This window comes from Anolis carolinensis, chromosome 4, assembly GCF_035594765.1.
Source record: "Anolis carolinensis isolate JA03-04 chromosome 4, rAnoCar3.1.pri, whole genome shotgun sequence".
NCBI classification, from domain to species: Eukaryota; Metazoa; Chordata; class Lepidosauria; order Squamata; family Dactyloidae; genus Anolis; species Anolis carolinensis.
Window position 1 is genome coordinate 195,375,129 of NC_085844.1, and position 27,675 is coordinate 195,402,803.

The following is a 27,675-nucleotide window of genomic DNA, read 5'->3' on the forward strand; positions in this document are numbered from 1 at the left end:
TTATACCCCGCCCTTCTCACCCGGGGGGACTCAGGGCGGCTTACACAGTTGGCAACATTTAATGCCAAGAACATAATAATAAAACAAAAACAGTACACATAATCAATTAAAACTATAAAAATACATCATTAAAATACATTATAAAAATTAAAACATATGTAAATTAGATCCATTTGTCTAAAAACCTCATGCTTCAGCCTTCAGCCTTTTCTATTCCTCTGCCTGAAACCGCATTTCGGTCCTGAACTACTTGCCTTTCCTCCTTTAGTCATACTTGTTAGAGAAGTCTGCATAGCTTGTGTTCTGAGAACTCAGTGTTCCTTATCTCAAGCTAAATGTTCTTGGATGGCAGAAGATCTCTGCTTGTGTCCATTGATGGTAATCAGAGTTAGAGCAGACAATACTAGGCTGATGTGGGTCATAAATGTCTTAAGTATAAAGCAGTTCCATATATATTTATCAGGGTAGTATCCATTATGGTCTCCACATTGTGCATGTTCCTTTATTATTTACAGTAAAGAGGATGAGCACTGTTGGAATGACTAAATTGATATGTGTGCAAATAGAACTGTTTGAGATGTGAGTCTACTGGCACCATCAGTTCTGCCATTCACTTGTAAAGCACTTGGTTTTTATTGGATTGGGAATTGAGGGAGCAATCTATCTGAGGTGAAGGATCACAGGGTCACAAAATTCAGTAGATCCTTAGAAATCATAACTGCCAGCATTATTCCATTCCTTGACTGTCTAGGATGTTAATAATGGAAACTGACACTTTGGCTGACCTTTTTTCATGCTGGTAGGATGAGTAACACCAGATTAGAGTAATTTAAACGGTTGTTGTTATTGTTGTTGTTATTCATGGTGAGCAGCTATGCAATGTTTTTATTAAAATATTTTAAAATCACACACTTTTCTAAAGATCTCAGGACAGTGTATAAAACTAACCTGACTACAGTAGAGTCTCACTTATCCAACACTCGCTTATCCAACGTTCTGGATTATCCAACGCATTTTTGTAGTCAATGTTTTCAATTTATCATAATATTTTGGTGCTAAATTCGTAAATACAGTAATTACAACATAACATTACTGCATATTGAACTACTTTTTCTGTCAAATTTGTTGTCTAACATGATGTTTTGGTGCTTAATTTGCAAAATCATAACCTAATTTGATGTTTAATAGGCTTTTTCTTAATCTCTCCTTATTATCCAACATATTCGCTTATCCAACGTTCTGCCGGCCCGTTTATGTTGGATAAGTGAGACTCTACTGTATTTTAAAACAGTGTAATATTATAAACGGCATTATTTGAAAAATCTAAAAATATTGCTATCAATTTATCTAGTCAAGGTTAACAATTTAACAATTTTATAAATTGCATGAAAACTGGTGGAAATAGTTTAAAATTGTTTTAGATCATGTGTATGTACAGACTGGTGCAAAATCAATTAGGCTGGAAAAGCTTTAGTAAACAAGCACATTTTACTTGATGCCAGAATGACAGCAAAGTTGGCATCAACTGGGCTTCCAAGAAGAAAGTATTGTATAAATAGAGTACTGGTATAGAGAATGCTTACTGTCTTGTCCTCCGATGAGCATTTTGCTCTTGCTAATGGGACACATAGGAGAGCCCCCTCCAGAAGATCTGAAACCTTAGGCAGGCATAGATATGGAGAGGCTTGCTTTGAAGCATTGAAGTTTCAAGCCATTTAGGACTCATCATCATAATGTATTTTAATAATTTTAACTGTTTTATGTGCTGTTTTATATTGGTTTGTATGGGCATCTAATTGTTGCCAATGTTGTAAGCCCTGAGTCCCTTCGGGTGAGAAGGGCGGGATATAAATGTGATAAATAAATAAATAAATAAATAATACCACCTTAAATCCAGACCCGAAGTACACTTAGCAGCTAGATTAATTTTTTAATGTTTGTTGTTGTTTTGTGCCTTCAGGTTGTTCCCAACCTATAGTGACCCTAAGGCAAGGCAATAATGTGGTTTCATAGCAAAATTTATTCAGCAGCGGGTTGCCTATCCATTCCTCTGAGGCTGAGCATGTGAGTTGCCCAAGGTCACCCAGTGAGTTTCCATGACTGAATGGATATTTGAACCCTGGTTTCCAGAGTCCTAGTCCAACACTCAAACCATTAAACTATTTCTGTTTGGATTTATAATGATCCAGTCAGCAGTCTAGCTACTAACTGGCAGTTTCAGAGTAATATTCAAAGGCTGGAGTCCAGGTGAATCTGGGAAATATACGTTATAACCTTTCTATCCTTTCAAAAAGCCATTAAAGTCACCATCATGCTGGTGGAATGTTCAGAAAGCATATCAGAACAATCAGTATTCTGGTTCTTGTGATCATTCAAAATTGCTTTGAACATCTAGGAGGACATATGCTGATCAAACATGGGCTAGTCTTCTGGAAAAGCCCCTATTAAGACACAGATTATTCAATGTGCAGAAGTCTTGATTCCATTCACCAGAAGTGGCCAGAAGATCTTAGAAGTTAAATGTTTATTTGCTATCTACAGATGGCAGGGGGGGGAAACATAGGCAGAACTAACCATTGAAAGGTGTGAAAGTGAGAATTCTACCATGTGTTTTAAATTGTATCCTTAAAAAACTGTACGAGAGTTCCATAAGTAGATCTATTTACTTGCTATCATGGCAAGTTAGCATAAGGGTCCCCTGAATAAGAGAGATGGCAAGTTGTCAAGTTTTCAAATGGATTATTTGTGACTGAATTCATTAGTCATGTTTAGACAGAACAACAAGCCAGAATTGTTGAAAAATCTATTTTTTTTCTTGAGGAATGTGCTGGCACACACTGTCCAGTAATACTGAGATCTGCTGAATTATAAAGGAACTAACACGGGAAAAAGTCCTTCCCTTTATGTGTAAATTTGTTGCTCTGTAGGTTGTTAGACTCTGATATTGGAGTTCGAAGCTAGTATCCCATTTTGGGAAATGGAGCTGGGAATACAAGGAACCTGAAAACTGAGCAAGCAAAGAGGAGGAAGGAAACTTCTTAAGGGCCAGTATTCATTGCAAAAGCAATTGTGGCTTCCATGTTGGGCTGATCCTCTTCTTGTTTTTAGCAGGTGTAGTGGGCAAAGTATGGTTATAGCATATAAAGCACCAACCCCCCCCCCAAAAAAAAATCACCTTGCTTTCTCTTTTGTTTCCTCGAATGAAATCTCTTTGCCACTAGTCAGAAATTGATGAATCGAGTTGATTGACTGACTGACTGAGAGGAGATATGAATTGTCATGTATTTCATTCCATCACACAGAAGAATTTTAAAAGTTTTAAAGTGGAGGTTGATTACATAATGTGGTCCAGTTTTTCCCCAATTCCTTTTTGAATTTTGGGATTTCTTTTATGACAATTAAAAATGGCATTAAAACATGGTATTGGCAAAAAGATTCTCAAATGTGAAAAATCTCAGTCATTTGCCATTTTCTTTGCTGGGGTGTTTTCACTCCCTCAAGCTTCTCCTTCTTGCTGAAGAGAAGGAAACCTTCCTACTGCTGAGTGAGGAACCAGAATTTTCAACATCTCTTGAATCCAGTAGGTACTTTGAATTTATTTTGAAGGTCTTGAGGACTTCAAAATAACAAGGAAAAATTAATCCATTGGTCTTGAAGCTGATGAGGGGTTTGAAGAATGCAGAAGAAGATTTAGATTATTTAGTGAATTGGATACAAAGCTGGAACAGAAGTCCCTGATACTGAAGCACTAGAAAGACAAATAGGCCCAAAGTGTTTTCCAGAGATAATACAGGAGGAATCAATTAGAGAAGGCTATATGGAACCAAGCTTGCATAGTTCATAAAGAACTCAATGGAAAGAAGACAGAAAAAATCTTCCTGGCTTTGTGTAGTCTATTTCTCCAATACCTTAATCACATTGCACCCATGACCCTTTTTCTCCAGCCACCAGAGCCTACATCCATCATAGTTACACTGGCGTAGCACACCAACAAGTGAATACTACTGCATATGGCAATGGGAATCAACACTTACTGTCTTCAAGAACTTTTTTGAAGGTTTGCTCATCCTCTGACTTTTACATGTGCTATATATTGCTCTAAATGCAGTTACAAATAAGCAGCTCTCCTGCTAATGCTGTTGAAGAAAGTAGAGAAGTGGACAAATTTGGGCATGAAATATTCTCATACAAACTTAACAGCCACTAGAGGGCTCAAAGACTCATACACAAATTATGATTCACCTCTATATGTAAAGGTTGGAATATGGGTTTCCACCTATAAACTCTTTGTTGGCATTGAATCTGATATTGAAGTGTTAAAAGGCCATTAGAGTAGACCATATCTGGTGTTATATGAGTACCAAATGCATATAGTTATTAAGTAGGGTACAAGTGGTTTGTTGCCTCATGGTACCCTAAAATGTGTAGGGTGAATGGGAAAAAGCCAGTAGAGGTCCCTGTACTATTCATTAATTATATCAATTTATTTAACACAGCTTTTGTTGAGGGATATAAATCAACTGAATAATATATTATCAACGGAATTGTTTTTAATTGAAATGACCACTTCATTTTAGGAAGTGGTACTTTCTAACCACTGTAGACTTTTTTCCTACTAGAAACTTTCAGCCAAACTCATTTCCCACTTGCTGTCCAAAATAATGCTCAGAACCAGATGTAAGAAGCATTCCTGGTTCTGTATAATTAAGAAAGAAGATGGATGCACCCCTGCCTACTTATCCTATACTCTGATTACAGACTTCAGTGTTAACAGAATATCAGAGCTATTATTTTTGTATCTTCCACTCTTCCTCAGGATTTCTAATATATGTGATATGTCACACAGCACACTGTCCCTCCTTCAGTAGAACTAGCCAATGAATAATGTTGGTGATGTTGGCACTGAATAGAATGATTGTGACATCACAGCTTGTATTATTTTGATCTAGATATCACAAGGAAGAGTGTGAAATGGAAATAGAGGGACAACAGTTCCATGACTGTGGAAATACCAGATTATGCCCTGAATCAGTTTCAATCAAGCACCAAGCCTACTTTTTACTTCAAAGCTAGAAAAATGTCCTGCTTTCAACTTGGCTATCCCCAGAGATCCTGCCAAGATGGAGGTCATTGCAAATGTATACACCAGAAAGGGTAGTAAGCTTGAGATATGAAAAGGGTTGTGAAATGAGCATAAATTCAGGTCTAAAGGAAGAACAGAAAAGGAAGGGGGAAGCCCAAGTGAATGGAAAGTGACAATTTTAAATAGCTTTGTGGAGGGGCTCTCCCCTTCAGGCTAATTAAATTTATCGGTGAACAGCAGGTTACCTTATTAAAGCCACGTGGGTTTAATTAACAAAGGAAAGTAATTAGTATGTGCTCTCCTGGAGCTAAAGGTCCTGCCTATATCTGGCTGAATTGCCTCCAAAATCTGCTGGAAATGGAGGAAACCCAGTAGAGCAGGATGTGGAGATGAGGAAGGCTGCCTTCTGCTTCTCTAGATGCCTCAGGAAGTCAAATCCATACAATAGCCTTGCCAGTATTTATCCTCATTTTAGGTCTGTTGAAATACATCTGAAATAAAACAATTTTGCCTGCTGTTTTCCTCTTACTTCTGCTGTTTTCTTTGTGATCTCAAGTGTATAAGCTGTCTTCTCCCCAACCAGGTTTGTCCCATTTGTTTTTCACTTGCCTGCCTATCTCTAAAAAGGCTGAATTGAATCTGGATAGTCTTGGTTTGAAGGCATTCCTCTATTTTGGTTTGTTAATGCCCATTACGAATTCATTGTTAATGTGGGATTTGTGTATTGATAGTGTTTAAATGCAATTTCTGTCTTGCTTGTATTGCATACTGATTGCATCATCCAGAGTGTGCTATAGTCTGGAAAGAGTTAATTACTAAGAAGCTGTGATGACCTTGATGTGTGGCTGGAACTGGGGAGTGTCCAGATACAAGTGTGTGTATGCATTACTGATTGCTTCAGTTCTGTTCTGTTCTGAGTTGAGTAGAGTCAAGTCCTGTGTTTGTCTGCAAGTCTGTTTGTCTTGTACAGTAAAACTTTGTACAGTAGAGTCTCACTTATCCAACATAAACGGGCCAGCAGAATGTTGGATAAGCGAATATGTTGGATAATAAGGAGAGATTAAGGAAAAGCCTATTAAACACCAAATTAGGTTATGATTTTACACATTAAGCACCAAAACATCATGTTATACAACAAATTGGACAGAAAAAGAAGTTCAATACGCATTAATGCTATGTAGTAATTACTGTATTTATGAATTTAGCACCAAAATATCACAATGTATTGAAAACATTGACTACAAAAATGCGTTGGATAATCCAGAATGTTGGATAAGCGAGTGTTGGATAAGTGAGACTCTACTGTATATAGTTTTACCATCGTCTCTGATGTCTCTTTGTTCTCCATTCCACTGATTCCATCCAACTGCTGCTGTGCTGCGTAAATTACTCTGACATTCATGTCTTTTTAATAGTGGAAGAAATGCATGTTCAAGGTTTATTTATTTATTTCATATCAAAAACATTGCATAAATTAGTATAAAACTGATAAGAACAGAAGGCACACAAGTGGCTAAATACCTTTGGACCAAAAACTGGCAACAGCAATCAAATTGTCTGTAGCCTCAAACAATTTTTCCTCTGTACACGAGGCAGGACACTACAGACAAGCATACAGAATGAAGAGTTGTCTGCTCTGCTCCACAGTCCCACAAGGTGGAGGATTCTTTTAGGTACTGCCATTTTGCCAGATTGTCTTTTAATCTGCCCACTCCACTTCTGAGTCTGTTCAGGGACTTCCAAGTTGCCCATTCTTGGTTTGACCCTGGAGGCAGACCTTCATTGGGAGGGGGGCGTCGGCATCCAACTGGGATTTCCTGGTTTAGCTGTCCAGAGGGATGCTCTCCCTGTTGCTGGGGAAATGTAAGAGGAGTGGTGGTCCTCATGAAGCCTTTCCTTGATTTGAATTTTAAACATGTGTCCTTTGTTTAATCTCTGTTTGTGTATCTATAGAAATACATTTTAATACATATTGTTATAGAAATACATTTTAATATATGTATTTGTGGTATTTTTGATCTTTATGTTTTAATTATTCTGTAACCCACTTCAAGCTACAAGGAGAGGCGGATAAGAAATAAAATTATTGTTGTTGTTGTTGTTGTTGTTATTATTATTATTATTACTACTACTACTATTACCACCACTGCCTCCTTTCCCCCCTTCTGGTCTCCATCACACCTGCCCTGAAGGAAGCTGCCTTTCTATGGAAGGAATGGACAGGCCATCATCTCCATTAACAAGTTTAACTGAAAGTGAAAAATGCTAAATCAGTGCTGATATTAACAGCAATAATTCATCAGGGCTCCTTTTGAGCCAACAGCTTTTTCCAATAGCTTTTTCAGGAAGGAAATGCAGTCACCAAATGGAAAATATCTTGAAAGAACAAAGGCAGTAAGGGTGAAGTCAGATTCCTGTAATCTGCGAGTGTCTTTGCCTATTATTTGTATATGTGTGTATGTTTTGCATGCCCATCTTTTTGACTTTTTTCATCTATTGTTCTTGTCTCCCTACTGTTTCTTTTCCTAGTATTTATAAAACACTGTGTGTGTGTGTTGCATGGTTCTGTCTTTCCAATGTAGTCCCATTCTGTCATTGCTTGTTTATTTTCTCTCACCCTCACTCATCCATGGTCTGTTTTCTCTCTTACATTTTGTTTTTCAGGCTCCGGTCCCCCGTCCCCCGTCCCCCCCCCCCAACTGTGTTCCAGCCTTTCCCAGTCTCTCCTCTGTTTGTTCCTGTGGCTTTCTCAGAGTTAGCAGAGCCTGCCCTTCTGTCTCCCTCCCCACCTTTTGTGTTGCAAAAGAACTTGTGAAAGTTGTAGACATGAGTCAGGAATAGCTCATAACTCAGCAACTTCTCTTCCCCTCTGCATGCCCCAGCATTGCAACTGGAGGAGGATCTGAATGAGGGGAGATATGGGATTATGCAGACTCTCTTTGAAAGGAAGTTTATCTAAGAGTGGAATGGTGTGGATGAGATTGACCAGGAGGGCTTTTCCATATGTGTTTGTGGGTGTGGGTGCGCGCACGCACATGCCTGGAGTGTGTATTGGTGAAAATGAAGACTGGGTAGACCAAGGTTTCTTAGGCCAAAGTCTGGTCTTCATGAAGGAGTATGAAGAGGTGATGTGTGTAGGATGAGTGTCAAAGGAATTCTCACTTAAATATAAACTCTGTAACACAGCAGGACTCCAAAGGAGCAGAAATACTTCCCTGACTTCTAATGGGAGCAAAACTAAATGCTTCACTTTTTCCTCATTTGCTTGCCAGGGCTGCAGAGGCTGCCTCCCAACATTGGTCCCAAGCCACATTTAAAAAGTAGAGTCCATTTTGCAGTCTAGTTAACTCTGATTCTTGCTGACAATTTCCTTTTGCAAGAATATAAAGGCTTGAAACTGTAAATCAGTTGCATGATTATGCATAGAACTGGGGTGGAAGCAGTTTTCATCTTTTGGGAGAGAGAATGTGTTAACATTTTCAGGACTGTGGTGTATTGTTTTATTTCCTCCTTAATTGCCATGAGTGAGAAGCAAGGATAAAAGCAAGAAAATTGCCCTGCAACTGGGTGTAAGAGAAAGTAACACAACCTGGGACTGTGATGTAGCAAGAGTTTGAACACTGAACATACTAGTGGCTGACAAAACGAAGTTTTTGCCCACCAAGGCTTGGATAGCACTGCATTGCAGCCTACACTGCACAGCGTGAACATCAGTGCATGCCAATTTTTGTTTTGTTTTGACTGTTGCTCTTAATGAATGGCACAATGTCAAATATCAGTATTTTTTCTACTTTTGAACTGAAAGCTTAGTCAAACAACTTGAGAACGTGCACCTCTCTTTTAAAAATGTATATGTCCTAATTTGGTCTTATAATGTAGTTTTGGTAAACAGAGCTAAATTGGCTGCCTGCCATCTGACTTCAGGGGCCTCTGCCCCATCTGGAGGGGTTGGCAGATTTTCTGTTTCTTGGATTTACCTTGTTTTTCACTAAATACGATGAGGTCCACCAACCAGAGGCCAGGTGCACAGTAGAGACTCAAGAAGGCAGACATAGAATTGCCAAACATAGTGCATGTGAGCACATGTTTAGCCTAAGAATTTGTTTTCAGTGGGCACTGGAGCTTGCATACTGGTCGATTCACAGTCTCCCCCTCCCCATACAGTTTATTGATTTCAGCAGTCTAATTTAGGAAGGAAGGAAGTTTTTTCCCCCTCATATTGTTAAACAATTGAAAGTTGAATGCCTTGCTAATCTACTGCAAATCTGTCTGGAGATTAGTGTCTTCAAAAGGCAAGCATCATCATCTCGTCCATGAACCAGCTTTTAAAATAATCATGTCAGAAGCAACTTGAGAACATACTGCAAGTTGCTTCTGGTGTGAGAGAATTGGCCATCTACAGAGACATTTCCCAGGGTCTGAACCAGCTGAATGCCTTTTATTCAACACATGAGAGATAATAATATTTTATTGTGTGTCACTGTGGGGATAGATGTGATTCCAGGGAATGTACCTTAAATGTGATGTTTATTACATGACAATTCATTCCAAGTGAATGAGGAATAAATAATAACAGATAGCAGTTTTAAATCATTTTAAACAGATTATTTGCCATCTTAATAAGATGACTACTAATTTATTTTTCACAATTTCAGGCCTAGGTTCAAGTGTACCATGAACCCCACTGCATGATGATTTCTCCATCTTTGCCTACTGTACAAGGTTGTCAAAGATAAAATGGAGTGTTGGGGATAATACCATGCATGCTTCTCTGAACTCTGTGGAAAATATTTGGAATATAATGGTTCCTAGAATTTCACTCATGCTTATTCCTGTTGATCAGTACAAACATTACCTCATGAGCATTTTAAAAAGCTCCAGCTTTTAACAAGGCAAACAGAAGCAGCTAGGGTTGCATTTTTAAATTTGCATGAGAAAAAGGGTGCACGTCTGATCCAGACTGATCCACACTGGCCAAACTTAGTTTTTAAATAGTTATTTATTAATGTTTTTATTAGTATGAAATTTTAATTCTTATATTATGTTCCGTATGTTCCGGATTGTTGTAAGCTGCCCTGAGTCTCCTCGGGGAGAGGGGGCAGGGTATAAATAAACTTTCATTCATTCATTCAAAATTCATTCAAAAGGCAGAATATATTTTGTTGTTGTTGTTTTAAACTCTTTGATGATTCTGAAACAGGAAATAGTACATTTCTATATTCCTCTCCATTTTGACATCTGGGTGGTCACTTGATGAATATGGGTATGCCCTTTTTTCATTGAGGTCCTCCTATGATTTTTGTTTTTTGTGTAAGGTCCAAGGAGATGCGGAACTTCACCCACATTATCCTTCGAGCTGTATAAAATATAAAGGATGAAGTTCTAGTATGTTTAGGACATCTGAATGTTGGGATGGAAACCCCTTTTATGTGCTGCCCAGGCACAGAATGTCCTGTCAAATCCCAAGGCCTTTGGCTAATCTGGATGAGTACTAAGCCTGCATGCCCGTACCTGTTTACTAATTTATTGGGGTTTACTTATAAGTAGACACACAATGTAGAATTGCAAGCTAAGGGATGGTTTGTTTAAATATTGAAGCTGCCAAGGAATTTAGGGTAGAAGGGGACAAGGGAGTAAGAAAAGTAATTTAAAGTGTCTTAGTTTAATTGTTCTCCTATCATGGTATAACTAATTCTATTCTGCATCAACATCTTGAATTGCCCCTCAGAAAAAAAAGATAATCACCAGAGCAGAAATAATATTGATTGCACCATGTATCAATCTATTTATTGCATTTTAAATCAATGAGTAGCATCTAAAAAAGCCAGGATCTTTTCAAGTGCCACACTACCCTGTTTCCCCTAAAATAAGACATCCCCAGAAAATAAGACCTAGTAGAGGTTTTGCTGAATTGCTAAATATAAGGCCTCCCCCGAAAGTAAGACCTAGAAAAGTTTTTGTTTGGAAGCATGCCCACCGAACAGAACACCAGAGCATGCAGGATCGGTAAATGTACCTACCATAGAGTGTTGTACATGGAAAAAATGTTAGTAACAAGAAATTATTGATTGGATTCACAGTTTGTCTGGTTATGCTTGTTTGTGATGACAACTACTGTACAATATATAATAAATGTTCATTTTTTTGTTCAACAATAAATGTGAATTCTTCTTCATGGAAAAATAAGACATCCCCTGAGAATAATACCTAGAGCATTTTTGGGATCAAAAATTAATATAAGACACTGTCTTATTTTCGGGGAAACAAGGTAGCTCTGATTCTTCATTGGAATACTGCTATTTAAAAGTGAGCTTACATTTCCAACCCCCCCCTCCCCCCGCCAAAAAAAAGGTATTTAGTAGCTGGAGCCCCCGGTGACGCAGTGGGTTAAATGCTGAACTTGCTGACCAAAAGGTCGGCAGTTTGAATTCGGGGAGCCAGGTGAGCTCCCACTGTTAGCCCCAGCTTCTGCCAATCTAGCAGTTCAAAAACATGCAAATGTGAGTAGATCAATAGGTAGTGCTCCGGCAGGAAGGTAACGGCGCTCCATGGAGTCATGCCGGCCACATGACCTTAGATGTGTATACGGACAAAGTCGGCTCTTTGGCTTAGAAATTGAGATGAGCACCAACCCCCAGAGTTGGCCACAACTAGGCTTAATATCAAGGGGAAACCTTAACTTTTTTTTACAGTTACTTTAAAAATGTTTTACCTTACCATTTTTCAAATAATACACCCCAACTGAAATACTGTACTTAAGTTCAATCTTTTAAGAAAACCACCAAAAGGAAACAGCAAAAGACAAGGACCCAACACTGAAAGAATATAGAGAGGAAATCTACCATCTGAAGATATTTTTTATAACAGAAGAGGAAGGACTAGTACATGAAAAGAGTAGTAAGTTTTGAGCAAACTGCAGGAAATTGCTTTTCTTTTGTCTGCTGTTGCAGGGAAGGCACTGGTGTGGAAAAGTGTATTTTGTTGATTTGAACTTGAGTGAAATGGGTAATGAAGACAGATCAATACTGGCCCCTCCACATTCCCTCACTCAAGGGAAAAACACAGCTGCCTGTGTGTCTGCTTCAGGGTTATTTTAAACCTGGTCTTATTGCAGTAAGTTCTCCTCTTCTGTCCCAGTCTTGATTGTGTTTTTATATGCTACACTCTGTTGTCTTGTTCTTACTTTGTGTGGTAGGTGTCTGGTAGCAGGAACAGTACAGTGCTCATTTGAAATGTATCCTGCACAAAAGGATAAACTGTTGGGAGGAAGGGGTGAAGGAGAAGCAAACTTGGGTTCCAACTCCTTAAGGTTACAAAGTTTTTCAAACAACTGTTGGGCTGGAAAAGAGTTGAAAGAGAAGAATGGTAAAAGTTATCTTGATCCCTTTTGTTCCTCACTTGCAGCTGGCATTCTTGCCACAAGTGATGTATTGGATCGTGGGTTACCAAATTGTGGCTGTGTGTAGTCCCAAGAATGTTCTTGCAGCCCTCCAGATTTCCCAGCCTGCTCTTTTTTCTGGCAAAAGGGAGGTGAATTATAACTTCTGGGGGCTGATAGGAGCAGTGAGTCACCATTTAAGTAGTTTGTTGTGCTCCCCCTGTACAGTTTAACATAAAAATTCCAGTTTTCATAATTTGACATCTTTTCCAAGATTTTAGCCTTTAGAGCCAGGGTAATATAGTGTTTGTGTGTTGGCCTAGGACTCTGAGAAACTAGGGTTTGAATCAATTGCTTGGCAAAGTCACACAATCTCACCTTAAGAGAAAGTCAGTAGAAATCTTCCTCTGAAAAAATCTCACCAAGAAAACCCTATGACAGCATCTTCATAGCAAAGGTTAACTTGAAAGTACATAGTGGCAGGAACAACAGCAGCAAGAACATCATAGGGTCCTTGATAGATCCCAGGAGCATATAATTGGTTGTCCTTTGCTAGAACCTGGCACATGGAACAATATTTATTTTGAAACATGCAGTTAGATGCATAAACATACAATTAAATATTTTTACACGATGATGGATATTTGTTTTACTTTTACATACATCTGTATGACGCAAATGGAATAGGAAGAATCTGAAGCTAGCAGCAAATCAAAACAGCAGCAGCATTCAGTATTCTAGTCATGGTCCATCAGACACGTGACCCATTTCCCTCTGTTCCTCAAAGACAAATTGATTTATTCTTTATGTTTGCTGTGAATCCACACCTATGGGAACAACTGCGCAGTGCAGATTGGAACCTTCTAACTCTCTAAAAGATACTTATTGGAGGTAGCCCTGCCCACTCCCCCAGTGAATATATATCATTGCAGGCACAGCCATAGCCTTAGTTCTTTTTTCTTCACTGCGCCAGCAGCTAAGAACTTTTACTCTTTCTTGCAATTTGACGGACAGACAGGGACTTCAGACTTGACAACTGACCTGACGATTTGGCTTTGAAGAATGGCTACTACTTCTTTTAAGAAGTGCCTCGATTTCAAAGGCAAGATCTCTAAGAATGACGACCACGCAAAATGCTTATTGTGTTTGGGGGAGGCGCATATTGTGTTGTCATGTAAATTTTCCAAGCATTTACCCCAATAGTTAGAAACAATAGAGAATGGCTCCTCAAAGCACTCCTTTATGAGAAAGTCCTCTCTGCCAATGGGCCTGCAAAGGGCTCGATGCCCTTGACATTGGCGGCTTCTAAGCCATCAACTCAGGGTACTCATTGGCTGTCACCAAACTGAGGAAAATCGGGAAGCTTTAATCTAAAACTCTTTCAAGAGTCACACCTCTGAGATCAAAGAGGGCTCATATGGCTTGTTTATTTATTTATTTATTTATTTCCAATATTTCTATCCCGCCCTTCTCAGCCGAAGGGACTCAGGGCGGCGTACAATTGGCAACAATTGGATGCCGACACATCATTAAAAACAACAGCATATAAAAATGTATTACAACCAATTAAATACAGTATAAAATATAAAACATAAAACATATGCTTAAAATCCGTTCATCCAATATCCTCCTACTTTATCCATATAACAGTCTGGGTCGTCTTTATCATTTATTCGTTAAAAGCCTGGGCACATAGCCATGTTTTTAAGGCTTTTCTAAAACTCAAAAGGGTTGGGGCTTGCCGTATATCTCTGGGGAGGGTGTTCCACAGCCGGGGAGCCACCACCGAGAAGGCCCTGTCCCTCATTCTCACCAGCCGCGCTTGTGAGGCAGGCGGGACCGAGAGCAGGGCCTCACCAGATGACCTTAGGGATCTTCCTGGCTCATAGGAGGAGATGCGTTCGGACAAGTAGATTGGGCCAGAACCGTTTAGGGCTTTATAGGTCAAAACCAGCACTTTGAATTGGGCTTGGTAGCATATCGGCAGCCAGTGGAGCTGGCTTAGCAGGGGAATGGTGCGCTCCCTGTAAGCTGCCCCAGTTATTAGTCTGGCTGCCGCCCGTTGTACTAGTTGGAGCTTCTGGGCCGTCTTAAGAGGCAACCCCACGTAGAGAGCGTTGCAGTAGTCCAAACGGGATGTAACCGGAGCTTGGACCACTGTGGCCAAGTCAGACTTCCCAAGGAACGGGCGCAGCTGGCGCACAAGTCTTAGTTGTGCGAAGGCTCCCCTGGCCACCGCCGAGACCTGGGGCTCCAGGCTTGATGATGAGTCCAGGGGAACCACTATACAAAGTCCCAGAATACTTGTAAAGTATCTATACACACAAACGACTGTCTATGTACAAAGAAAATGTGTCCAAATGACATATATTGTTACAGTTCCCCGTACAAAGCTCAATTTGGCCGTACCCGACAAAATGAAAAGGAGCAACAGCTCTAACACACAAGTTGTTCAAGTCTGGTATTGGTTCCAATACATATAGGCTTCAGGGATACAGTCAATATCTTCCAAACAGATGGTTGGTCATGTTGCTGTATACTGGATTGAAGAAAATAATGATGGAGCACCGCTCTCAAAAAAGTCTTCAAAAGTAAAGTCCAAATAAAGTCCCAAGTCTACAGGGGTCCCGGGTATTTTTGACCCTGTTTCAGGGAAAAACCCCTTCTTCAGGAGTTGTTAAACTCAGCAACAATGAATTTCTATCTAAAACAAAACATAGAGTAACAAGTATTTTACCAGCAGTATTAACAGAAGTAAAGGTAACCCATATAACAGTATTATACTTACATAGTGCTAAATGCTTTCACTGAGTGACTCTGCTTGTGGTGATTTCAACTGCGAGTAATTCTGGAGGTTCATTCAAAGGTTTTTAAAGAGTACTTGAAGGTTTAAAGGAAACAGCTAAAATTAAGTGATTCATTAAGTCCCTGAGGGGAAAAGGTTTTAAACTTAAAGATCCAGTACATTTCCCTTTGGGATAATAGTTTTTCCAAGTCCATGAAAGGTTTTTGAGAGATGCATTCCAGAGCACAAAATTTAAATGAGGTAGATGAATGTTTGTATTGGGTGAAGTGTGAATATAAAAGAGATTCTGTAGATAAATTTTTGATTCTGGATTTATGTTCAGAGATTCTGATTCTCAAGGATCTGGTTGTTTTTCCGATATACCAGAGATCACAGTCACATGTCAAGAGGTAGATTACATTGCTGCTATTACAAGTAGAAAAATGTTTTAGTGTGGTGCCCACTTTGTTCCTATGGTTATATATCTCCTTAGTCTTCCAAGATTGAGGACAACACTAACAGTGACCACAAGGATAATGGCCTCTCAGGGTGCTCTTCAGTGTACTAATGGGAGTGATTAAATCTGTATGGATTAAATATTCTCTAATATTTTTAGTACGCCTGTTTCCAAAAATAGGTAATTTATCACAACCTGAAATATCTTGAAGAAGATGCCAGTGCTTTTTTATAATTTGGATTATGTGTTTGGAGTAATGCGATAATTCTTGTGTCCAGATAATTTGATTTTTAGTTGGTTTAGCAGATTCTTTCAGTAGGGTGGTTCTATCAGTTTTTTCAGCTTTAATTAATGCCTTTTTGATGACATGTTTAGGATAGCCTCTACTTCTAAACTCCTGGCTTAAGGTCAGGCTTTCATGAATGAAGTGTTCATTAGAGCTTGAGTTACGCTTTAGTCTAAGTAGTTGTGAAAATGGAAGATTGGTCTTTAGACCAAAGTGGTGGAAGCTGTTATAATGAAGAAAAGAATTTTTATCTGATGGTTTTCTGAAGTTCTTGACTAACAGTTTGTTATGATATTTATACACAGTAACATCTAAAAAATTGATATGTGACAGGTTGAGATGACTGGTAAACTTAATAGACGTATGTATAGTGTTAATCCAATTAGAGAATCCTACTGCGGCCTCAGTTGTTTTAAATACTATGAATATATCATCAATAAATCGGCCATAGTATATTGTATTAGCATAGTACATATTTAAAGATGGATTAAGCAATATAGTGTTTTCTAAATGTGCCATGAATAGATTGGCAATCGATGGGGCTAACGGACTTCCCATAGCGACACCGAAGGTCTGAAAGTAAAATTGGTTTTGAAAACGGAAATAATTAGTCCAGGGGAACACCCAGACTGCAAACCTGTGTCTTCAGGGGGAGTGCGACCCCATCCAACACAGGCTGTAACCCTATTCCCTGTTCAGCCTTGCGACTGACTAGGAGGACCTCTATCTTGTCTGGATTCAGTTTCAATTTGTTCGCCCTCATCCAGTCCGACACAGCGGCCAGACACCGGTTCAGGACCTGGACAGCCTCCTTAGTGACAGGTGGAAAGGAGTGACAGAGCTGGATATCATCTGCGTACAGATGACACCTCACCCTGAAACTCCGGATGATCTCTCCCAGCGGCTTCATGTAAATGTTAAACAACATGGGGGACAGTACTGAACCCTGCAGGACCCCACAAGTCAATGGTTGTGGGGCTGAGCAGGTGTTCCCCAAGGACACCATCTGGGAACGCCCCTCCAGGAAGGATACCGTGATTGACGGTATCGAAGGCTGCTGAGAGGTCCAGCAGAACCAACAGGGACACACTCCCCCTGTCCAGCTCGCGGCATAGACCATCGACTAAGGTGACCAAGGCTGTCTCGGTACCATGCCCCGGCCTGACTGTGCCGGATCCAGATAATCGGTATCTACCAAGAATGCCTGGAGTTCTGCGGCCACCACACGTTCCACGATCTTGCCCAAAAAGGGGAGATTGGAAATAGGCCGAAAGTTCTCCAATTGAGTGGGGTCCAGTGATGGCTTCTTCAACAGCAGTTTGATCACAGCCAATTTAAGGCTCACTGGAAATATGCCTTCCCGAAGGGAGGCATTCACCACCATCTTCACCCACTCGGCCAATCCCTCTCTGTCAGGACCCAGGCTGCAGAGCACCAATAACCATACACAGAGGCCAGAATCTATCTAATATCTTTATTGTAGGAGTATATAAAGTTAATAAAAACAAGTGTAGAAAATAGTCCAGAAGTAGACCTTTCAGGAAAAGTCAAAATTAGTCCAAAGAAACAATGTCCAATATGAAATATTAAGGTCCAAAGTTGTAATCCAGTAACAGAAACACTCACTTTGCCAAGCAAAGTGAGGGGAGATGACAAGGTCCTTTAGTCCATAAAACTTAAGCAGGGCTAGGAAGTAAACTTGATTCTTGGAACACTAGGCTTAATTCAAGGCAACAAGAAACGAGGAGCAAGAACAGGATCCGTGGTAAATTCGTGGCGAGGTCCGGAAGGCAAGGCAAGGTCCGTGGAGCAAGGCAAGGTCTTGGGAAGCAAGGCAAGGCTGGAAACGGGAGCAAAGGACGCGGGAGTAGCGTAGTCCACACACAACCTACTCCCGAAGCTGACGAATTGACTCCGCAAGATTCCTACGTGGGCAAAACACCTAAATAGGGTCTCGTTTTCCCGCCAAAGAACAATTCTCTGGGGAACCAGAACCGAAAGCCATTCTCTGTGTCCAGATGCATGACTCCCTAAAGTTTCCCATGGGAAGCAGGCTTAATCAGCTGAATGCCTGGCAGCAATCCTAGCGCTCCTGCGAGACGCCTCCTGAGCGCCTTTCTGTTGTTTATAATAATCACGGCGAGAAAATGGGGGAGATTTCGGCTCAAGGCTTGTTTGGCCGACTTCTAGAAGGCAAATCTCCTGCAGGTGCAAGGGCTCCAATTCTGGCTGAAAAAGCTCCAATTCTGGCTGAAACGGTGGGAAACCTAAGTTCTCCTCTTCATCTGTCACAGCAGTGCTAGGAACGGGACTACATGGCCCATGAGTCATCACACTCTCTGGCTTCTCTCACCAGCCAGGGTGGGCAGGGGTCTAGGATGCATGTGGTAGCCCTCACCTCTCCAAGCACCTTGTCCATGTCCTCAGGCTGAACCAATTGAAACGAATCCATCAAAATGGGACAAGCAGGTGCTCTTGCTACATCCTCGGAGACTGCCGTTAATATGGTGTCAAAGCTAGAACGTACTTTGTCCGCAAAGAACTGAGCAAATGCTTCACAGCGGGCTGCCGAGTTGTTGGTGTTGCCTTTGAAGAAGATGCAACACTTCCTCTATGGACATGATTGAGCCACCAGCCTGCCATCTTGAACCGTCATCCTCTGGCAGCACCAATGACTTTGCTGATCTGATGTCACAACTGGCCGACGCCCTAGACTTATAAATCAAAACAACAACCTCTTCTGTAGAGGATCCAGTGTTCAGAGATGCCCAATCCCTAACCCCAGCCTCAACAGTGCTTCCATTCCTACCTTACCTACTGCAGGTGGACCACTCAGAATGCGACCCTTACAGGCCTGGTTTCTTGGTGTCTTCAACCCCCTTCACAGTGCACAGACCGAATGCCTCACAATACGCAGAGCTGTCCTCAGATCCCGCTGGTGGTGGCTGCTCAAATCCAACATCTGTGCAAGCATGCTGTTCAAAGTCCCCACTCCAAACATTTCCATCACTACAGATGCCTCCCTTCAGGGATGGGGCGCATGTTGCCAAGACATGACTGTAAGAGGACATTGGTCTCCAGGTGAGCGAATTATTAGTGCACTAGAGGTTCTTGCCATCATAAAGGCTCTAAGATTCTTCTACACAGTCATACACAAGACCAACAGTTGCAGACCATTCACAGACAATTCAAAAGTAGTCTCCTATATCAAGAAGCAAGGAGGCACCCGGTCTCGTACCCTCCTCTCCCTATCTCTTTGTCTCTGGTGGTGCCTCTCAAAGAACATCCTTACCATGGCAGTTCATCTTCCTGGAGAGGATAGCATCCTAGCAGACAATCTCAGCAGGAACCCACAAGTGTGCCACAAGTGGAAACTCCACTCGGTAGAATTACAGGTGATTTTTAATGTGTTGGGTACAACACTTATAGACATTTGCATCTAATCTGAACAAGCAGCTACCTCTCTTCTGTGTAAGAACAGGAGTGACACCTCAAAACGAGTCCCTCGGGGATGCTTTCACATGAACCTGAGAAGGCCCTCTCCTCTATGTGTTTCCTCCACTGCCACTACTGACAAGAGTTATCAGCAAGGCTACAAACAGAGAGGGCACTTCTGATCCTCATTGCACCATGGTGGCCCAGGCAACCAAGGTTTGCGACCCCCCCCCCCCCCCACACACACACACTCAGGTCCACTACAGACATTTTACCCAGTTCCAAGCAGCAGGGGAGTTCATCTGTCAGGGCCATTCAGTTTAAGGTCCTACAGTGTTATGATTCATTAATGAATCTTATTCTGATATAGACAGAATTTTGACTTCTGGGCACCAAGAGAGGTGCCCAGAAGTTTGTTGCAAAACAAGTATTGCAAGCATGTTCTAAGAATCTGTGCTACCAAGTTCAACTTTTTGTTGTGTATCTGTAAATCAAGTCACTTATCTGGGTTTTTACCAAGATACATACTCTAAAAGGAGATTTATTTTCTACTCCCAGGCTGCTATTCTTTTGTTCTTCAGCTTTAACCTGGGTATGATGGGATTTGAGCTAAAGCATCTGAGAAGAGCATTTGCTAGGAGGCCAGAACTGTTAGTAAGCAGTTTTGTGGAATGGCATCAGGCCAGCAAGTGAGTCATTGCCTGTCTTAGCTCACTGTCTGCCAGATGCCAATTCTGACACACTCATGCACCCACAAACCATTCTTGGAGAGAGAAATTCAGCCTCTCTGTCTGTAGGCACAATGCTTCTGTTGTTGTTGTTGTTGTTGTTGTTGTTGTTGTTGTTGTTGTTGGGAGTGCTAATCTTGAAAGAGTGAAGAGCCTATAGTTTTTGTGAAAGTCAAAAGGCACGCCTGGTACAACTAGTCAGTTAAAGGTACCATGGCAGTTTAACTGTCCTTTGCTCCTAAATTAATGTTAACATCATTTATTATTTCTGTCTTGTTCAACTTGAGTTGTGCAAATCGCTGAAGTAATTGGCTTGAAGCTATAGCCATTCTTATAATTTAGCTTTACAACTAATATAATTCTCATCTAAGATTTAAAAGCTTAGTCCAAAACATGAAGGTATTTTCAACCTAGATGAATTAATTTTATGAGAATTTTGATGCCTTCTTAGATCAGAGGTAGGCAACATATGGTCCTCCAGAGGTAGTTGGCCAGCAAATCCCATCAGTTGTTGCAAACATAAAAACTGATGGCTGTTGCCATTACAAAAACATCTGGAGAGCAACAGGTTGCCTACCCTATCTAAGAAGCTAATGTGGCATGCTGAAACGGAATAGCATCTGGAGGTTAACAGGTTACCCACCCTAAGGGGCTAATGTGGCATACCTTAAACAAAGTAAACAGTGAGGCTACAAAAATCAGTTTTTTGCAGTTTGCCCAGATTGTTTCAACAATTGCTGCCATATTAGTGCTTCTCTTATCTTTTAATATGGCACATTGATTATCTTCCAAATAGATTTTTATTGTGATTTTCACAACGAATAAACAGACAGATAAACAAACATACATCAACCACAAAACACTATGAGCATACCACCATGTTCGTGTGGGGGACAAGATTGACGGGTAAAAGGGGAGGGGATGGGGGGGGGGAAGGTAGTGAGTGGGTGTGTGAGTTGACTTCCATTTCTAATTCTTCTTCTATCTTATACTCGATCTTTGCTTGCTTCTATCTTCTTCCTTAAATAGTCTTCAAAATTAGTCCAGTCAGTAGCTTTCATAACTGTTCCGTTCGTTCTTTTGATCAAGAAGGATAGTTGATCCATATTTTTGATTTCCAGTAGTTTTTCTAACCATAATTCTTTAGTTGGTATTTGTGCGGATTTCCAGAGTCTGGCGATCACAAGTCTTGCTGCGGTGATGAAAAGGGTAAAAAGTTTGTCTGTATTGGGATCGATCTTATCATTAGGATCATATAAGCCTAGTAAAAGCAGTTCTGGTTTTTTAGCAAATTTAGTTTTCAATATTGTATTACTTTCCTCTAAGACTACATTCCAAAATTTTTCTAATTTCTTACATTTCCACCACATATGGAAGTATGATCCTGTATGGGTTTTACATTTCCAACATTTATTACTTGTGTTTTTATACATTAGGCCAATCTTTTTTGGTGTTAGATACCACCTATGTATAAGTTTAAGCCAGTTCTCCTTCAAATCTACAGAATATGTGTATTTTATTTTTTTATTCCAGATTGTTTCCCATTCATACATCTGAATGGGTCTTTCTATGTTTCTAGCCCATAGTATCATTGCATTTGTTACGGTCGCAGTTTCTGTGTCCCAAGATAGCAAATTGTTATACATTATACTTATATTTTTCTTATTTATAAGGATAAATTTGTCCCAAAATCCTTGATCATGCTCAAAGCCCACCAAATTATCTCTTTTATAGGCCTCTTTAATTTGAAAATATTGGTACCACGACACGTTTTTGTTTATCTCTTGTATTGTTATTAATTCCTTTAATTTTGGGGGATTTTTTTTCTCTTTATCTATAATTAACAATTCTCTATATGTGGGCCAATTTCTCCACCCTAATAATCTTCTGTGATTGGCTTCTATTGGAGATAGCCAAAGCGGGGTTTTGGTATAATACCTACATTTGTACTTATCCCAAATTCTCAGGAGGGCAGATCTTATAAAATGATTTCCGAACTGTTTCTCGATCTTCGTTTTCTCATACCATAAATATCCGTGCCAGCCATTTCTTAGTTCATGGCCTTCCAAATTTAAAATCTTAATTTTTTCTAATTTAATCCAGTCTTTTAACCAACAAAGAGCACATGCATCATGATACAGTTTGAGGTCTGGAACATCAAATCCGCCTTTGTTCTTCCGTGAAATCATCGTACTGTATTTTATCCTTGCTTTTTTGTTCTTCCAGACAAATCTCATGATTTCTTTTTGCCAATCTTTAAATAATTTTGTACTTCTTATAATTGGTATGTTTTGGAAAAGGTAAAGTAATTTTGGGAGAACATTCATTTTTATTACTGCTATTCGTCCCAGTAGTGAGATATTTAAATGTCTCCATTTTTCCAAGTCACTCTTAATTTCCTTCCAAATTCTGTTATAGTTTAAATCAAGTAGTTGATTATTCTTTGCCGATATCCAGATCCCTAAATACTTTATTTTGGTTGGTGTTTCCAGGCCTACGATATCATATAGCTCTTTTTGTCTCTTTTTGGACATATTTTTAGTCAGAATCATTGTTTTCTCTTTGTTAATTTTAAGGCCGGCAACCTTTCCAAATTCTTCAATTTTCAAGATCCACTTTTGAATGTTCTGAATTGGGTTTTCTATAATGCAAATAACATCATCCGCAAAGGCACGATATTTATAGTCTTGTTTGTCTAGTCTAATGCCTAGCAAATTTGTATCTTTTTTAATTGCTTTCAGAAGAATCTCTAAGGCCATAATAAATATTAACGGCGAAAGGGGGCAACCTTGTCTTGTTCCTTTACTAATTTTAATTTTATTTGTTTCTTGCCCATTAATTTGTATTTTCGCCCATTGGTCTTCATAGATACTATTGATAGCATTTTGAATTTGTATACCTAAGTCTAATTCTTGAAATAACAATTTGAAAAAAGTCCAATTTAAATTATCAAAGGCCTTCTCTGCATCCACAGAAAGAAAACCTACTTCTCTTTGATTGTGTTGTTCATAAAATTCCAAGGCGTCTATAATTGTTCTTACGTTGTCATTTATGGTTCTGGAAGGTAGGAAACCTGTTTGGTCTTCTCCTATCCATCCATCCAGGAATTTTTTAAATCTATTGGCCAGAATTTTTGTAAAAATTTTGTAATCTGTATTTAAAAGTGATATAGGTCTATAATTCCTGACCTCGGACAGGTCCGCACTTTCTTTGGGTATCATTGTTATAATTGCCTCCTTCCATGAATCTGGAATAATTTGGTCTTGTAGTGCCTGATTCATTATTTTTTTTAGGAATAGGATCACTTCCGGTTGTTCTAATTTATAAAAACCTGCTATAAAGCCATCTGGGCCTGGAGTTTTATTGCTGTCTAGATTTTTTATTGCCTTAAGGATTTCTTCTTCTGATATTTCCCTATTGAGGTCCAGTCTTTGCTCATCTGAGATTTTGTCCAATTTTTGTTTGCCTAAGTACTCTGTTATAGTCTCTGGGTTTATACTATCAATAGAGTATAGATTCTCATAAAATTTTTGGAAGGTCTCTCTTATTTCCTTATCCGAATTTACTATTTTTCCTTCGGTTTTAATTTTCGTAATTAGTCTATTTTGTTTCTTCTTTCTTATTAACCTAGCGAGCCACTTCCCTGGTTTATTTGCGTTTTCAAACGCTTGTTGCTTGACCCATTTGATTTGTTTAGCCACCTCTTCTAGGTCCCGTTTCTCTTTCATTTTAACTAAGAGCGCTAGGCTTTTTTTTAACTCCTGATTCTTGGGGTTAGTTTTTAATTCTTTTTCTTTTGCCTCTATTTCTTTATTTAATCTACTCCATTCCGAATCTTTTTGCTTCCTTTTGCTGGAGCTTAGTTGTATAAAAAAACCCCTTGCTACAGCTTTGTAAGCATCCCACACTGTTTGAGGACTTGTTTCCCCATTATCGTTTATACTAAAATACTCTTTAGTCATAGCCTTGATTTTATTAATATCATGCTCCTTTTTGAATAAGTTTTCGTTTAGCCTCCATTTTTTGGGCACATACCTCTTATTTATTACCATTGTTAGTGGGCAGTGATCAGATAAATCTCTGGCTAATATGTCTACGTAGGATATTGTTGTCCATTTCCTGAAAAAAACTACACGTGATGAAGTGCTAAAAAGAAATGTGCGGAACCCAATTTGGTACAAGGAGAGGAAAGTGATTATCCTAAAGGAATACCCAAAATCGACGTTAAACAGAAGAAGAAAATATTACTTCCTCACAGATGAACTTAAGAGGAGACAAATTAAATATAGGTGGGAGAAATATGAGGGCCTAATGGCAACATATAAAGATGAAAAAATTTGGATAACTACGGAAGAAGAAGCAAAAGACTTCTTGAGAACGCTAAAGAAAGATGTAAACGTAAACAGATTATCGTCATCATCAGGCAGCGGTAAAAATCCAAAAGAAACGAAGAAACGAAGATTCGACTCACCCAAACATAATGACCCAACAGTGACTGAATTGGATTTGAATACAGATCAGGAAGACTCGGATGAGGGAGAACAGCAGGAAGAGGAAGGAACCCATAGAGATGAGTAAAGTCAGTTGTCAATTAAAATGTTTTTCGAATAATGTTAATGGGTTAAACTCGCCGAATAAACGGAATAGACTATTTAATAAACTAAGAAAAGAAAAATATAACATTATAGCAATACAAGAGACACATATAGACCTCAAGCATATAAGGTTACTAAATAAGGGGTATCTAGGCCAATCCTTTATTGCGGCAGATAATGTAAAGAAAAGAGGGGTAGTCTTATATGTAGATGATAAGTTCCCAGCTAAAGAATCATTTAAAGACAATGAGGGTAGGGTAATTGCGGTAACTATAGATTTTGAAAAGGAAAAAATATTGATCTGTAATATCTATGCACCTAACGGCCCCAAAACTAAATTCTCCAAAATGTTGAGAGAAAATATTATTAACACAGAATTTGACCACATGATATTGCTTGGGGATTTTAATGGAGTTCTAGACACAGAACTAGATAAAACAATTAGACATAAGAAAATAAAAGAGACATCCTCCTTACCGAAAAACCTCCTTGCAGTAAAAGATGAATATGATTTAATTGATCCATGGAGAGAATTAAACCCGAAGAGAAAGGATTACACACACTTCTCAAACAGGCATCAAGCATGGTCCAGAATCGACATGATCTGGACCTCTAAATCACTGCTAACAACGGCACATTGATTATCATAGGCCCTATATATGTATGCTATTATTGTTAAGGACTTTTAGAGTGAGAGAGTTCCTTGACTACCTTTTTGTGGGCTTATTTGGATCACTTGGGATAGTTACTCCCCATAGTATAATGGGTCACCTTAAAGATGTGGTTAACTTGACATGCATCAGGTTGTCTTAATGCACTTGTGTCTTACATGTTCTGAGGTTTTTCATATACCAAGAGCTAGAAGGAAGAAAAGAAAGAGATGGATATAGCAGTTGTGGTTATCTCTGTGTGTTTGCATGGAGGGGAGGATCTGTTTCAACAGATTTTAAGCCAGAATTGTTTTCATTATCAGGAAGTCTTATTAGCATATCTTTTTTAAAAAAAATCAGGCTTGAATTTTGCACTCAGCTATCTGTATGTAATGACTTTGACAAGTCAGTTTTCCCATTCTGGATCCAGATTTTCTTAAACACTCGACTTGATTAGTAAACACATTAGAAAAGTGTTTTAGACTTTATTGATTAAAATGGTTCATGAAGTCCCACCAAAAATAGAATAGGGGTGGGCTGTTTCCCCACAGGCACACACTCCCTATACCAAGTCTAAATACTTCAATTTTCCTTATCAGCTACAGAAGACATGTATTTATGGTATTATGGGGTTCTGGGGTGCTTGTAGCAGTTGGGCTGCTTTTGCACTATTTCAAAGTGTGTGTGGGTGGGTGGGGGGTGTTCTGTATGATTTTAGGCAAAAATTCAATGAAAATCATGTCAATTTTTACAAATTGGGTGTTTGGAGGAACTGGTGGGTATCTTCAGGGGCAACAAAAGTGTGGTCTGTAATTCACATGCCCACTGGCAGAACTTCGATCATCCCTGACTAGAAAGTGAAGTCACTTTTAATACACAAAGGTAAACCAATAAAGGTGAGAAGCATCATGATAGGACCATTGGCCATCACATTATGAAGAGAGCTTGTGAAAAGTGTGCTAGAAACACATGTTTTGAGCCTCTAATTGGCCTTATTGTTTTCTCTCCTGGTACTAGGTGTACTCTAGAGAGGAAGGGCATATATCACAGCAAACTATTCTTTGGGGGAAAGGGGCAAGAGAATTATCACAGACATTCAAGTAGGAAATGGTAGGTGAAAACCAGGGGAAATTTGATATAGTTAAATAAATAAAATCTCACCTGGTTTTCACCTACCATTTCCTACATAAAAGTCTGTGATAGCATATTTGCTTTCTGTTAATTGCCATTCTGTTAATATTTCTATTTTTCAATGTCAGATGAATAAGAATGTATGCTGTTTGTTATCTGCTTCACAGAAAAAGAAAGGCAGAAACTGTTTTAGCTCAGTGTTTCTAAAGCTATCTGATGTGATAGACCAGCACCTCCCCATGTGTCATTGAAATTGGTATCATTCTCGTATCTTTATTTGAACAATATGAATTTCCATTGCAATTTCTCAGTTTGTGTATACCTATTTGGAACCTATCACAGGATTTTATTAGCAGGATTCGTGCAAAGGGGGTTGCTTTGCCCTCCTCTGAGGTTGAAAGAGTGTGATTTACCCAACATCACCCAGTGGGTTTCCGTGGTTGAGCGGGATTCAAATCTCCAGCATCATAGACCAGTGCTCAGACCACTACATCATACTGGCTCTCTTGTTCTAGCTGCTTATAAATGCAGCTTATATTGAGTAAAAGGCCGTGAGATAAACTGAAGACAAGCTGATACCAGGTCTGGAAGTACTGCTGGAACTTTTAGTCATGCCTTAGTGTTTAGTAATTTTTACCTTTTTTAAAACCATCCCTTTGTAAATGAGAAAGCATGAAGGCCAGAGTCCTAAGAATCCTCCATAACGTGAAACCTTATGTATTTACATATATATCATTCTCCCTGTTCCTCTTCCTAAGGAGCCCAATGATTTCAAGTGTCAGCATCACATTTTAAGAGAAAGGGGAAAGCTATTTGATGTAGACAAAGGTTTGTATGAAAATATAATTCTGCTTTGTTAGCAGCCATCACACTCTAAAAGGCACCGCTTTTGTTTTCTTGTAACGTTGTGAAAATCTCATGTCGGATCGAGAGCTGCGGCCCTCATGACTAATCGCCTCTCCTTTGTGTTTTTAGATTATAGGGGCAATTAGTGTTGTCAAAACCTCTGGCAAGTCTCTTTGCTCTTGACAGGGTGTCAGTCCGACGGGCGGGAAATGGAAGGTGTTATAACTCTCCGGTAATTAGAATGCCTCCGATTTTGAAAATGCCAGCCAACATGTATCAAGCTGGATGTGCAGTGTAGTGG

The 27,675-nt window shown here is 39.5% G+C and overlaps 1 protein-coding gene and 1 long non-coding RNA gene across 8 annotated transcripts in view; one reads left to right on the top strand and one right to left on the bottom strand.

Moving 5' to 3' along the window:
• Positions 1 to 27,675, top strand: part of foxp4 (forkhead box P4) — a 206,002-nt gene that overhangs the window by 91,581 nt on the left and 86,746 nt on the right. The gene's annotated exons all lie outside the window — the stretch shown is intronic.
• Positions 14,813 to 15,738, bottom strand: LOC134298413 (uncharacterized). Its single transcript, XR_010005477.1, has 2 exons — positions 15,250 to 15,738; positions 14,813 to 15,165 (listed from the first exon to the last, which is right to left on the bottom strand). It is a non-coding gene; the product is annotated as an uncharacterized LOC134298413 (long non-coding RNA).